Here is a 13,146-nt window from a genome sequence, read left to right on the forward strand (position 1 = left end):
CAGCAGGCTGACCCCATGCCCTGCTCACGGACTCCTCTATGCTGACACCCCAGCGCCAAGCTGGGTTTGCAAGCTATTGTTTGCAAGAGGATTATCTGCTAGAGGTTAACAGGTGAGAGCAGTTATCTCATATGCAACGGCAAGAGCAAAATAGAAAGGATGCTTCAGTTCAGCCGCCACTGCTCAGCACACACTTCTGAAAACATCACAGTGCATGCCTGCAGCCTTCTTGAATGGAGAGGTTGGGGGCGGGGTTTTTGCTTGTTCCAAAATGATTTACCAAGGTAATGAGAGTGGAACTGCAAAAATAAGAGAGTTTGGTTTAGGTCCTGTCATGTGCATGTATCAATCTTCATTTTAATATCCAGTTGTGATAGTCAAAGTAATTTCTGATGAAATTCCACCTCTGCTATTTAAAAGTCCTACATTCTTATGTTAACTTCACTAAATCTTTGGCGATCACATCTCCCTTAGTGTTGAAGAAACTGAAGCCAAAAAGAGGTTCAGTTAGTGGTGGGGCCAGGCCTGAAACTCAGCTCTTCCCACTGGAGTCCAGGCATGGTGGTGGGCAGGTCAAAGCATGGATCCAGGCATCCAGTCAGCCAGGGATTGCAGAGGACACCTTACAAGAATTTGGTAAGAGTGAAGGGGGCCCCTTTCTCACAGTTTGATGGCAATTATAAAAAGATGAAAGGTAACAAGTGGTGGTGAGGGTGTGGAGAAAAGGGAGCCCTCGTGCACTGTTGAGTGGAATGGAAATTAGCAGAGCCATTATGGGAAACATTAGGGAAGTTCCACAGAAACTAAAAATAGAATCATTGTAGGATCCAGTAGTCTCACTTCTGGGTAAATATCCAAAGGAACTGAAAGCGGTTTGTTGAGGAGACATCTGCACTCCCATGTCCATTGCAGCATTATTCCCAAGATCCTTGATCTGGAAGCAAACCTGGTGCATCAACAGATTAACAGAGTAAAGTAAATGTAGTATGTGCACAACAGAATATTATTTAGCCTCTAAAATGGAAATCCTGTCATTTGGGACAAGATGATTGAACCGGAAGTGTATTATGTTAAGCCAAATAAACCAGGCATGAGAGGGAGGACAAATGCCACATGATCTCACTCATAGTGGAATCTAAAAATGTTGAACTCAGCAGTAGAGAGTGGAATGGTGGTTACCAGAAGCTGGGGGCATGGAGTGGAAGGAGAAAAGGGAAATGCTGACTGAACGTATGCAATTTCAGATAGGAGGAAGAGCTTCAGTGGTCAACTGCACAGAATGGCGACAAAAATAATAATGCATTGTATATTTAAAAGTTGAGAAAAAAGTTTTAAACGTTTTTTTCATCATAAAAATAATAAGTGTGAGGTGATGTGTTGGTTAATTCATGTGATTTAATCATTCCACAAAGTAAACATACATCAAAACATAACATTGTACTCCAAATTACATAATATATATGATTGTTTGTTGTTAATTAAATATAGAAAGAATGAAGGGGCTACCAATCTAATGCCAAATGCAGAGTCACAGAGAATTCTATGAATATGCATCATGGAGCTTACAGACTAGTGGGAGAGGTGAAGCCAAATATATTCTTATGCAGATAACTCTTCAATAACATTTGTGAAGGGCCAGACTTTTGGAGACATATATATCTTTCGTGGGGTTTTTTGGGGGTTTATTTTCAATATTGTATTTTAAGCACTTGGAGTAAGCAAGTACTGAGCGTGGTGGTTAAAAGTGTGTAATGTACAATCTACAAAAGACAGTTTTGTATTGATCAGCTGTGTTCAGCAGGGTTTGTATTTGTCTATTTTTTCTAATAGCATATGAAATGACAATTTGAGAAGTCAGCTGTGCTCTCTTCAGAAAGCACTAAATCTATAATGTTTCCCCTCATTTGTATCATTCGTAAGATATCCAATGGACTTGACTACTAGTCTCTGCACAGTGCTTTTCCCATGCTGAGGACTATTCTAGGACACTCTGATGAGTTATGACTCACTGAATAGTCCCAGTAATCTCATGAGGCTGGCATTATTATTATTACCCCATTTTGCAGATGAGAAAACCAAGAAACAAAGAGTTAAAGTGGTTTGCATAATGCTTCCACTTAGCAGGTGGTAGAGCTGGGATTCAAAGCTGGTAAACAGGCTCTAGTCTGCTGTAATTGCAGTCTGAAGAGAGATGTTATTTAAAATAATTTTTAAACATATGAAATTCACTTTGAGCATAATTATAGATAGCAGATCCCAATAACTAAAAAAATATCCAGGAAAAGGAGCCACGAATAAACACTTTCAAAGAACATGCAATGAAAAGCAAATCAATTCTTGTTTTAAAATCTACTGCAAGGTTTCTACCATGGTCAACATTTTATTTTCAGATGTCAAAAAATCATAACTACCACAGCAAAATATTTCACAATGACATAAAAATGAACTTCATTCCTCAAGCAAGTATGCACAAGAGAATTTTTTTTAGAAATGGCAATCAGTCAATAAATCAAAAAAGTCATACATCAGTTTTATCTCTTCTAGAATCTAATGCATGAAGATTTAGTACAACTTGTAATTGGTTCAACAAGAATGAAAGAATTCTGTTAGAAGCCACCATTAAAGTCTAAATATCTAAAATTTCTCCATAACAAAATAAGTCATAAGAAGATTAAAAAAAACTTGTGAATAAGGAGTGAATATTTACAACATACCTAGTCAATAAGATTGCTCACCAGACATTATGGAAAATTCCTACAAATCAGTTAAAGAAAAAAAAAAAAAAGCAAAAAGCATAAGTGATATATTCAAGAGTTTCACAAAAAAGGAAATTCAAGTGGCCAATAAGCAAGGAAGGATGTTGAGCCTCATTAACAATTAGGGGAAGATAAATTGAAATCACAATTTGGTATCTATTTCAGTGGATGAAAATTTTAAGTTGGCCAATATCAGCTCTTGGTATAAGTGTGGAGAAATGAATGCTTTCATACACTGCTGGTGGGAGTATAAATGGCACAGCTAATTGGAAGCATTTTGAAAGTACCTAGTGATATGTAAAACCATCAGATTCTATGATCTTATAATTATCTGCTTAGAGAAATAGTTGCACAGATGCACTTGGGGGATATGTACAAGGACATTCATTCACTACAACATAATTTCAAATAATGAAAGACTGGACACAACCTAAATATAAATCAGCAAAGGAATCTAAATTGTACTAGGCTTATAGGATATAGTAGTTAAAGAAATCAAAATATAATAAATAAATATACCAAAATGCATAAAACTCAAAAACAAGGATGAGTAAAAAAAAGTTATAGAACAAAATAGAGTGGGATATCATGTATATAAATGTTAAAAAATACTCCACACAATTATATGATTCTAAAGATATGCATATATACATGTGAAAATATACACAATAGGCTAGTAGGACAAATGCCAAATTCAGAATACTATTTATTTCTGAGGAGTAAGGGAAGGAACTGTGTTTGGAGGGACAGACAATGAAGGGTGATATCAATAACACGGTTTTTTTTTGAAAGAAAGATTCATTCACATATCACTTGTATAATTTAAAAAGTAGTATGTACATAGAAAAAACATACATTTTCTATATACATAAGGAAAAAAATATGCTAGTCATTATCTCAGGTGGTGAAAATTTGATTGGTCTTTTCTGTTTTTTAAAAAAATGGTTTATATGCTTTTCAATTTTCAAAAAAGTATATAATTTAAAAACTAATGGAGGGGTTGAAGATATAATTTGCCTAGCACGCACAAGGTCTCGGGTTCAATCCCTAGCACTGGGGAAAAAAGAAAAGAAAGAAATCAATAGAAATAGAAATAAAATGTATAATTTTGAGCTGAACCTGTAATGTCATGCTCTACCTCTTGTGATTAACTTTTCTTTATTTTTATCTTCCACAATTATGCTCTTAAATAAGGACAAATTAGAGTCAGAACACTTTGATCCTTTATTTTTTTTGACAAAAAGAAACATAATGTACTTTTTTTGTCTGAGAATGCTTTAAAATAGACAGACATATGTTTCATGGGTTATGAATGACACTGTTGGAAGACTTCAAGGGTCAAGAGGGCTACCATAATGAGAACAGACCAGAGAGGACTGAGGGTCGAAGTAGGGACAACAGTGACAAAGAGGATGCTGCATACAGAGCTATAGTAACAAAAACAGCATGGTATTGGCATCAAAATAGACAGGAAGACCACTGGAATAGAATAGAAGACAGAGAGACAAACCCACATAGTTACAGTCATCTGATACTTGACAAAGGTGCTAAAAACATATGTTTGGGAAAAAAAATAGCCTTTTTAACAAATGGTGTTGGGAGAACTGGATATCCATATGTAGAAGAATGAAACTATATTCCTATCTCTCACCACGCACAAAGTCAAATCAAAGTGGATCAAAGACTCAGGAATTAGACCAGAGAGTTTACAACAGCTAGAAGAAAACATACAGGTTCAATACTCTAGCATATTTGGTACAGGAACCACTTCCTTAATAAGATCCCTAAAGTTCAAGAAACAAAACCAAGAATCCAAAAGTGTAACAGCATCAAATTAAAAGCTTTTGCACAGCAAATGAAATGATTAAGAGCATGAAGAGAGCATCTACCGAATGGGAGAAAATCTTTGCCCACTACTCCTGATGGGGGATTAATATCCAGAATACATAAAGAACTCAAAAAACTTAACACCAAAAAGACCAAATAATCCAATTAATAAATGGAAAAAAGAACTAAAGTTATTTCCCAAAAGAAGAAATACAAATGGCCCCCAAATGTATGGAATACTGTATAATATCCTTGGCAATCAGGGAAATGCAAATCAAAACTACATTGAGCTTTCATCTTACTCCAACTAGAATGGTGATCATCAAAAATGCAAACAATAATAAATGCTGGTGAGGATGAGGGTGAAAAGGTACACTCATTCATTGTTGCTGGGACTGCAAATTAGTAAACCACTTTGGAAAGCAATATGGAGATTCCTCAAAAGATAGAACCACCATATAACCCAGCTAACCCACTTCTCGGTGTTTATCCAAAAGAACTAAAATCAGTATACTATAGTGATACAGCCTCATCAATGTTTACAGAAGCACAATTCACAACAGCCAAGTTATGGAATCAGCCCAGATGCCTGTCAATAGACAAATGGATGAAGAAAATATGATACACACACACACATTCAAACACACAAAAGTTTTACTCAGTCATAAAGAAGAATGAAATTATGCATTTGCCAGTAAAGAGATGAAACTGGAGAATATCATGCCTGAGTGAAGTAAGTCAGACCCAGAAAATTAAGGGTTGAATGTTTCCTCTCAGATGCAGAAGCTAGAGCAAAATAATGGAGGAAAAAAAGTGTGTGCGTGGTGTGGGGGTCAGATCTCATGAGGACAGAGGGAAGATCAGTGGAGTAGAGGAAGGAGCCTGAGGGGAGGAAGGAGGAACAGGAAAGAGGAAATGCAGAATGAATTTGACAAAACCACTATGTACATATATAAACATACCACAGTGAATTCCACCTTTATGTGTATCTATAAAGCACCAATTAAAAAAATAAATAGAAGACACACAAGGAGAGTAGAGGATGGGGAACAATGGGAAGGAGGAGGGAATGGGGGAGGGAAGAAGGAGTGGGAAAGAGGAGGCACTGGGAACTGAAATGGAGCAAATTAAAAATCCCATGCATGTGTGATTATGACAAAATGAATACAGCTATTATGTATGACTAAGATGAACTAATAAAAACATTAAAAGAGGGGGATCCTACAATAATCCCAGCAACAGGCAATGTCCCTGGCATGGTAAGAAGTGATCAGACCTTGAATTTTGAAGTTGTATCATGACAGATCAGATATAGCACATACGAAAAGAGTGTCTATCTGCAGATATCTGTTTAAAACTTGTTTGCTATCTGTATTTAATACTTTGAACCAGAAGTCCAAATCAAAGACTTGTATTTGCCACTAATTTAAGCACCAGATTAAATTAAGTGAAAACAATAAGGAGAAAAGTGTTTACAGTATGCTTTTGTTTATCTAACAGAGATGAGGAATACAAACATATAGACATACTTCCTTTTTTTTTTTTTTTTTTTGCTATTGGGGATTGGACTCGGGGGCACTTGACCACTGAGCCACATCCCCAGCCCTATTTTGTAGTTTATTTAGAGACAGGGTCTCACTGAATTGCTTAGTGCCTTGCTGTTGCTGAGATTGGCTCTGAACTTGAGATCCTCCTGCCTCAGGCTCCTGAGCCACTGGGATTACAGGTGTGCACCATCATGCTCAACTTATACTTTCTTTTTTAAAAATAATTTTTGCATTTGCTCTTCTTAGTTATATATGATAGTAGAGTGTATTTTGACATATTATACCTGCATGGAGTATAACTTATTCTAATTAGGATCCCATTCTTGTGGTTGTACTTGATGTAGAGTTACACTGGTCATGTATTCATATATGAACGTAGGAAAGTTATGTCTGATTCATTCCACTTTCCATTCTACCCCCATCCCCACTCCCTTCCTTTCATCCCCATTTGTCTAATCAAATTAACTTCTGTTCTTTCCTCCCACCCCTTATTATGTGTTAGCATCTGCACATCAGAGAGAACATTCGGCCTTTGGTTTTTCTGGGATTAGCTTATTTTACTTAGCATGATAGTCTTTAGGTCCATCCATTTACTGGCAAATGCCATAATTTCGTTCTTCTTTAAGGCTAAGTAATATTCCATTGTGTATATATACCACATTTTATTTATCCATTCATCTGTTGAAGGGCACTTAGGTTGGTTCCATAGCTTAGCTATTGTGAATTGAGCTGCTATAAACATTGATATGGCTGCATCACTGTAGTATGCTGATTTTTCAGTTCTTTGGGTATAAACATGGGAGTGGGATGATTGGGTCAAATGGTGGTTCCATTTCAAGCTTTCTGAGGACTCTCCATACTGCTTTCCAGAGTGGTTGCACCAATTTACAGTTCCACCAGCAATCCTTGCATTTCCCTCACATCTTTGCCAACATTTGTTGCTATTTGTATTCTTGATAATTGCCATATTGTTGTATATAAAAAGGGAAAGGATAAATCAAATATTTAAACAGGTATTTATGGGGAAGGATGAAGGAAGATAGACTTCGAATATATCTTGTTTTGTAGATTTCACTTTGCAACCATGTAAATATTTTTATAGTTATACAACTAAACTAAATTTAAAGGGAATTTTTAAAAATGTAAAGTCAAAAATAAAACAAGTGAGTGTAACCATATAAATGGTTGGTGGTGTAGTCACATACAGAGGAACTATGCTCAAGGAAGAAGCCTTTATTCTATAACTCAGTAATAGAATAACACATTCCTTGACACGTCCCTGGTGGGATACATCAAAAGACTAAGAGAAAAAAAATTGAAGTTTTTCATTAGTCATAATGTTGACTGGATTTTTATATAATTATTCTGAGGCTGATTTTATGTAGTGTGGAATATAGCAAATTAGTAATTACACTGGGAATATTCAGAATTGGAATTTTCAGCATAGAAGTAGAAACATGGTTATCCTGAATTTGAATTTTTAAATATATCATAATGAATTAATAATTTTATTTAAAAAAACACATTTTCTACCTTTGTCTACTGTAAATAATAGTCAGTCCATAAGCAATGAGCACATTTACTGTCCAGCTAGTGGTCTATATAATATTCCCCACTTAAGGAACCAGGGGTTCTAGAGAAATGGCTGATTCTAGGTTTAAGGAAGGATTTGTACAAGATAAACCTGGAATGTACCAGAAAGCAAGGAAACTTGCAAAGAGAATTAGGGTTACGTCAAAAGTTATGCCAATAAGAACATCCAATATGGAAGAGGGAGAGAGATGAAAAAAGTCTTAGAAAAGACAGCAGTGAATCAAAATACAGGCTGATTTAGATTCCAATTCAAACAAAGGAACAAGAACAACAATTGGGAAAAAGGGATAATCAGGGAAATGTAAGCACTGACTGTATACCAGTGATATGGAGATATTATCAACTTTTTTTTGCATTCTTTCTTAAATGCTTTTTAGGAACGATGATGATAGTATGGTTTTATTTTTGCAGTGCTAAGGATCAAGCCCAGGGCCTCACACATGCCATACAAGTGCTCTACCGCTGAGTCACATCTCTAGCCCTATGATAGTTATTTTTTTTACTTATTTTAGAGATACTGGCATGGATATTTAAAAAGGAAATTATAAAATGTCTGTGATTTGCTCAAAAATAATTCATTGTGTGGTGAGTGTGGGCAGGGGAGGAAGGAAGTAAGGGTCTAGAGGAAGAATGACCCAGGAGTTGATAGTTATTGAAGTTGGATGATGGGTGTGTAATTATATTTTCCTTATAATGTTCCTGCTGATGTGGCTGCCTCCTCTGACTGAAGGCTTTAGCCTTTTGTAATCCTTCCCTCCTCTTGTTGCTGTCTGTATTTAGTACTTTGGATTTTGCTCCCACATCCAACCCTGAAAACTCTACAATTAGAGTACAGGGTGAGCCTTCTTCACTCCAATCCCCTAGTCATCAGCCACCACCACCTCTCAGCTGGACCATGTCGGTAGCCTCCAATCAGACCCCCACCCCATTCTGTAACAAGAAACATAGCATTTATAAAGTGAGTAACTACATCTGGACTTGAAGGGTGAGGAGAAGTTTGCCAGGCCAAGGTAAAGTATGTGCAAACCAGGAAAGAGTGTATTGGAAGGTACCATGTGAAAAGTGCAGGAATATCTAGCAACTCAGTGTGACTAGAGTTCAAGAAGTAATGGACATGAGGCTGGTGAGCATGAGAAGAGATGAGGACAAAAGGCCCTGAAGGCCATGGGCACACTTTACATTAACCAGAGGGGGAGCGCCAGTCATTTAGGAATGCTGTACACGGGCAGTGGCATGACAAGATGTGCATGCTCAGGGAAAACTCTGCAGACATGCAGAGGGGCATGAATTGGAAGTGCCTGGATTTAAAACTGAGAGTCCAGTTAGGGGGTTATCTTAACTTTCCAGGTAATGAACAACAGTGGCTGCACTAGGAGGATGGCACTGGAATGAAGAGGTGGCAAAGTACTTGTAGGAGGACAAATCAGTGGGAATGATTTGGTGGTTGACTGGATGTGCAGACAGTGAACAAGGAATCTAGGCTCCTGGTGGGATGTACGCCTTAAGGGTAGTACATTCAGAAGGAAGGCAGGGATCTGGGGGGCTGGGGGTACAATGAGTTAAGTTCTGCACATGTTGATTTGAAATTGCATAAGTTAAGTGTTACATGTGTTGGCTCACAGCATATCCAGTTTGAGGTATCCAGCAGGAAACTGGACATTTGAGGGAGTGAAATGATCCACATGAAAAAATTTACATGTATGTATATGCAATATGGAGCCAAAGGAAAATTTTAAAGAAACCAATATTAGCAAATTCCACAGCAAAATAGCAACAACAAAGCAATCTTAGGTGGTAAATGTGGACACACTTGAGTAATTTTAAAAGCCAGCAGCTCAGACTGGTTTTCTCCTGTCCTTTCTCCCCCTCTCTTCCTTCTTTTTTTTTTTTTTGGGGGGGGGTGCTGGGGATTGAACCCAGGGCCTTGTGCTAGCAAGGCAAGCACTCTACCAACTGAGCTATATCCCCAGCCCCTTATTCCTGCTTTTTAAAATAAATATTTATGAAGCGTTTACTATGTGCCACTGGTGTTGGCACATAATGATGAATAAAGAATGGATCTGAACAAAATGGGTCTGGTACCTGCCTTCATGGATCTTATAGTCTAATAGGGAAAAGAAATATCAGGCAAATGCTTACACAAATCTGTTTAATTGCCAACTATGGTAGTCCTCCTGAAGAAGTGCATGATGATACACACACAAGGGCCTTAAGGGAAGCATCATTCTTGATGTGATGAATTAACTGAGAATTATGGGGATTGGAGGAGTTTTCTATGCAGAGGCTCAGCATATGCAAAGGGCCATGGGGCAGGAGAGAACCCTAAAGAACTAAGAGAAAGCCATTGGGCTTGGAAGTCAGAGATAAATAGGAGCATAAATAAGATAAGGCTGGAGAGGCAGGTGGGGTCTACTCAAGCAAGACCTTCAGGGCTATGTTAAGAGTGTTGTCCTTCACGAATGGTAAATGGGAAGCTATTGAAGGATTTTTTTTTTTAAAGTAGAGAGTGATATGATCATATATGCATATTAAAAACAACTCTTTTTGTTGTGTGAAGAAGTGAGGAAAGGGCTTCAGAATGGATGAGGGGAACCCAACCAACAACTGCAGTAACCTAGGGGAGAGATGATGGTGGTTGGATAAAGTTGGGCAATGAAAATATAAAGAGGATGGAATCCTGAAATTTCTTTACAAGGGAACGTCTCTAGTTATGGTGGTGAACAGGCTGTGGGCCATGTAGGAGAAAGCTGCCAAGGGTGGACATTTATAATCATCTAACATTGATATTTCTCCACATTTGAAAAGACTGAGGTTTAGGATCTTGTAGGAGAGTTATGGAGGCAAAAGATCAAAGAACTTAGTGCATTGGCTACATGTGTTATCCCAGAACAACTTCCTTGCCCTCCAGGACTCAGAATCTGCTACAGTGAGCCTGGTGCCTGAGAGCCAGTTCATTTACTGTGCTTGGATCAGATGAGTATGGGTTATAGTGACAGATGCTAGCAGCACTCGATCTAGGGAGTCAAGAGAACAGAAGGGTCAAGGTGGGCAAGACCACGGAGCTCCTCCTGCAGTTCAAAGTGCATGAGTAGCTTTCAAAATCCTTGTAATACATCCGAAAATCCAGGTGGAGAACTCCATGTGTTTCCTACGACATTGGAAACCAGTATTTCTTATGTTTACATTAAATATCAACTATATTCATTTCATGCACACCTCCTTCTAACAAAACTGTACATATTGTGCTCTTGGCAAGCAACTGATATCTACAAATGCCAGGAATCATACCTAGGAATTTCAAATATTCATCATTTTTAAAAAAATAAAGAAAATTTCTATTTTGGTAGGAGAATGGTAAATCAGAAATGTACAATTAAGCACTCAAAATAAATAGATAAACAGAAGTCACTCAGGAATCCATTGCAGGTGGCTGCTGTGTGACACATTCCAGGTTTGCAGCTTTGCAAATGGTGTTTGTTCTCATAAAGTGAAATGCACCATGCACTCTGTCTCAGGCTTGGAGACCCAAGGGCTGTCTGCATCTTGCAAGCACAGCAGAGTACATACTGCTGAGACCCATCCTCAGCAACCCTGAGGACACAGCATGTAATAACATGGTTACACAAATCTTTTTCTGCCATACTGTTAATGTTGTACAGCGGGCACAGAGGGAAAGGAATGGAACACACTTTGGTTCTTTTGCTTTGCTATCTCTCTTTGATTTGCATTTTAAAATGAAAATTCTATTAATGTCATTATTTTTAAAAAAATCAGGACAAATGAATATTTTTCTCTTATCTAGATTCTTCATGCTCTACTGCAATTCCCCTAGTCAAGGTTTATGTGAAAACAATTTGCTTTCCACATTGTAGGAAGGAATGCATCTTACACTCAAAGATAATAATGAGGCTTTCCCCATAGTACTCTTTTGCCAGGTAAATAACTGCTTATTTAGCACAAGTTACCATGTGCTTCAAAGGGATTAGGGGTTACACTGCATCTACTCTTGGGGGAATTCACGGGCCTGTAACTGCTGCTAATGGCATGGGACTTATTTTAATGACTATTCTTATATCTGCTGTTTTCAAAAGGCTAGATATTAATGAGGAGCAGGCATAGACGAGCAGCAGGAAATCTCATGTGCTGAGACAATATGCAGAGAGGATTTCAGCATGAAGATTTAGGAAAGGAGATTGCTCACAAGTGTGTTTGTGCAGATCTCATGTCTTATCTTTTTTTTCCTCAGCCTGGGAAGGAAAAAAATGGTCTTGTTGGCATTTGCTAACCTTTAATGGTGCAGATTGTTGAACCATACAATAGAGCATTCTAAATAGCAAATAAAGGGGAAACTGCATCTCATTAAATTCAGTATGAGAAATACACTCAGAGCATCGATCATGTGGGTTGGGGTACTGAAAATGTAAAGTGACATCCTTAAAGGAGATATTGAATTAAAACAGAAAGAAAGAAAGATGTTGGTGACATTTATGAAGCCTCACGTGCGGCCTACCTTCCACTCTCTGCCCTTCTTCAGCGTGCTTGGCTCCAGTTTTGACATGACTCTGAGCGGCCTACATGGGTTTCCTGGCCCTCTGGTCTCTGGATGGGATAGGTGGCAGCTTAGTAGATCATAGGAAAGGAAGGAGAGAGTTGGGGCATTCACTCCTTTTTTCCACTCCTTGAGAGGGTGCCCAGAGCTGGCCTATGCACATGCGAAGCCCTTTGTCTTTGGTCTGAGAACTATTTTCTCCCCTGGCTTCTTCAGGCCTGGAGTAGTGAGCGCTTCCCACTGCTGTTCATCCTGGAGTGCTACACTGTCCCTTGTGGTACCCTTTGTATGCATTCCCATCACTCAATTCTCCTTAAATCACTCAATTTGGGTATGGCATTTTTTCCTACTAAATTCCAAACATATGTCAAAGGAAGCTCTTAATAAAGGCTTAGGTGTCCTCAAAAAAAGGTTCCAATGGGCACTTTTCACCATTCTGTTACCTCTTGCCCTTGCCACTGCTCAGCATCTGAACTGACCCTTTTGGCTCTGAACCTCTCTTTCTCATGAGCCTTGGTGGGAGGCAGAGACTGACAATGTCAGATGCTCACCAGTCTCCCCTTGCAGCTCAGACCCAAACAGGAGGCATGCTCGATTAATCAGATGGCCTTTGACTCTTGGCATGACACGGGACAATCAGGGAATGCAGGGAACCCACTTTGGCTGGGGTTGCACAGTCCTGGGGCCCATATCTATTTCTAGAGGTAGCTGTGGAGTCCAGCATTAAGCTTGAGGTGTGGGTGGTGCATTTGGCAGAGTCTGTCAGCAGTGGGGCAGAGTTGGTTCTCTGTAGAGATTTTTCTGTATTGCTTCTTCCTCTGGGTCCACCTCCCAGAGCAACTCAACAGCCTTGAATTCTTTCCTGATCAAATAA

At 38.5% G+C, this 13,146-nt stretch overlaps 1 long non-coding RNA gene across 3 annotated transcripts in view; it reads right to left on the reverse strand.

The window, feature by feature from the left end:
- LOC124967290 (uncharacterized) overlaps positions 1-13,146 on the reverse strand; it is a 53,549-nt gene that overhangs the window by 23,696 nt on the left and 16,707 nt on the right. The gene's annotated exons all lie outside the window — the stretch shown is intronic.

The sequence above is a fragment of the Sciurus carolinensis genome, chromosome 16 (genome assembly GCF_902686445.1).
Source record: "Sciurus carolinensis chromosome 16, mSciCar1.2, whole genome shotgun sequence".
Lineage (NCBI taxonomy): Eukaryota > Metazoa > Chordata > Mammalia > Rodentia > Sciuridae > Sciurus > Sciurus carolinensis.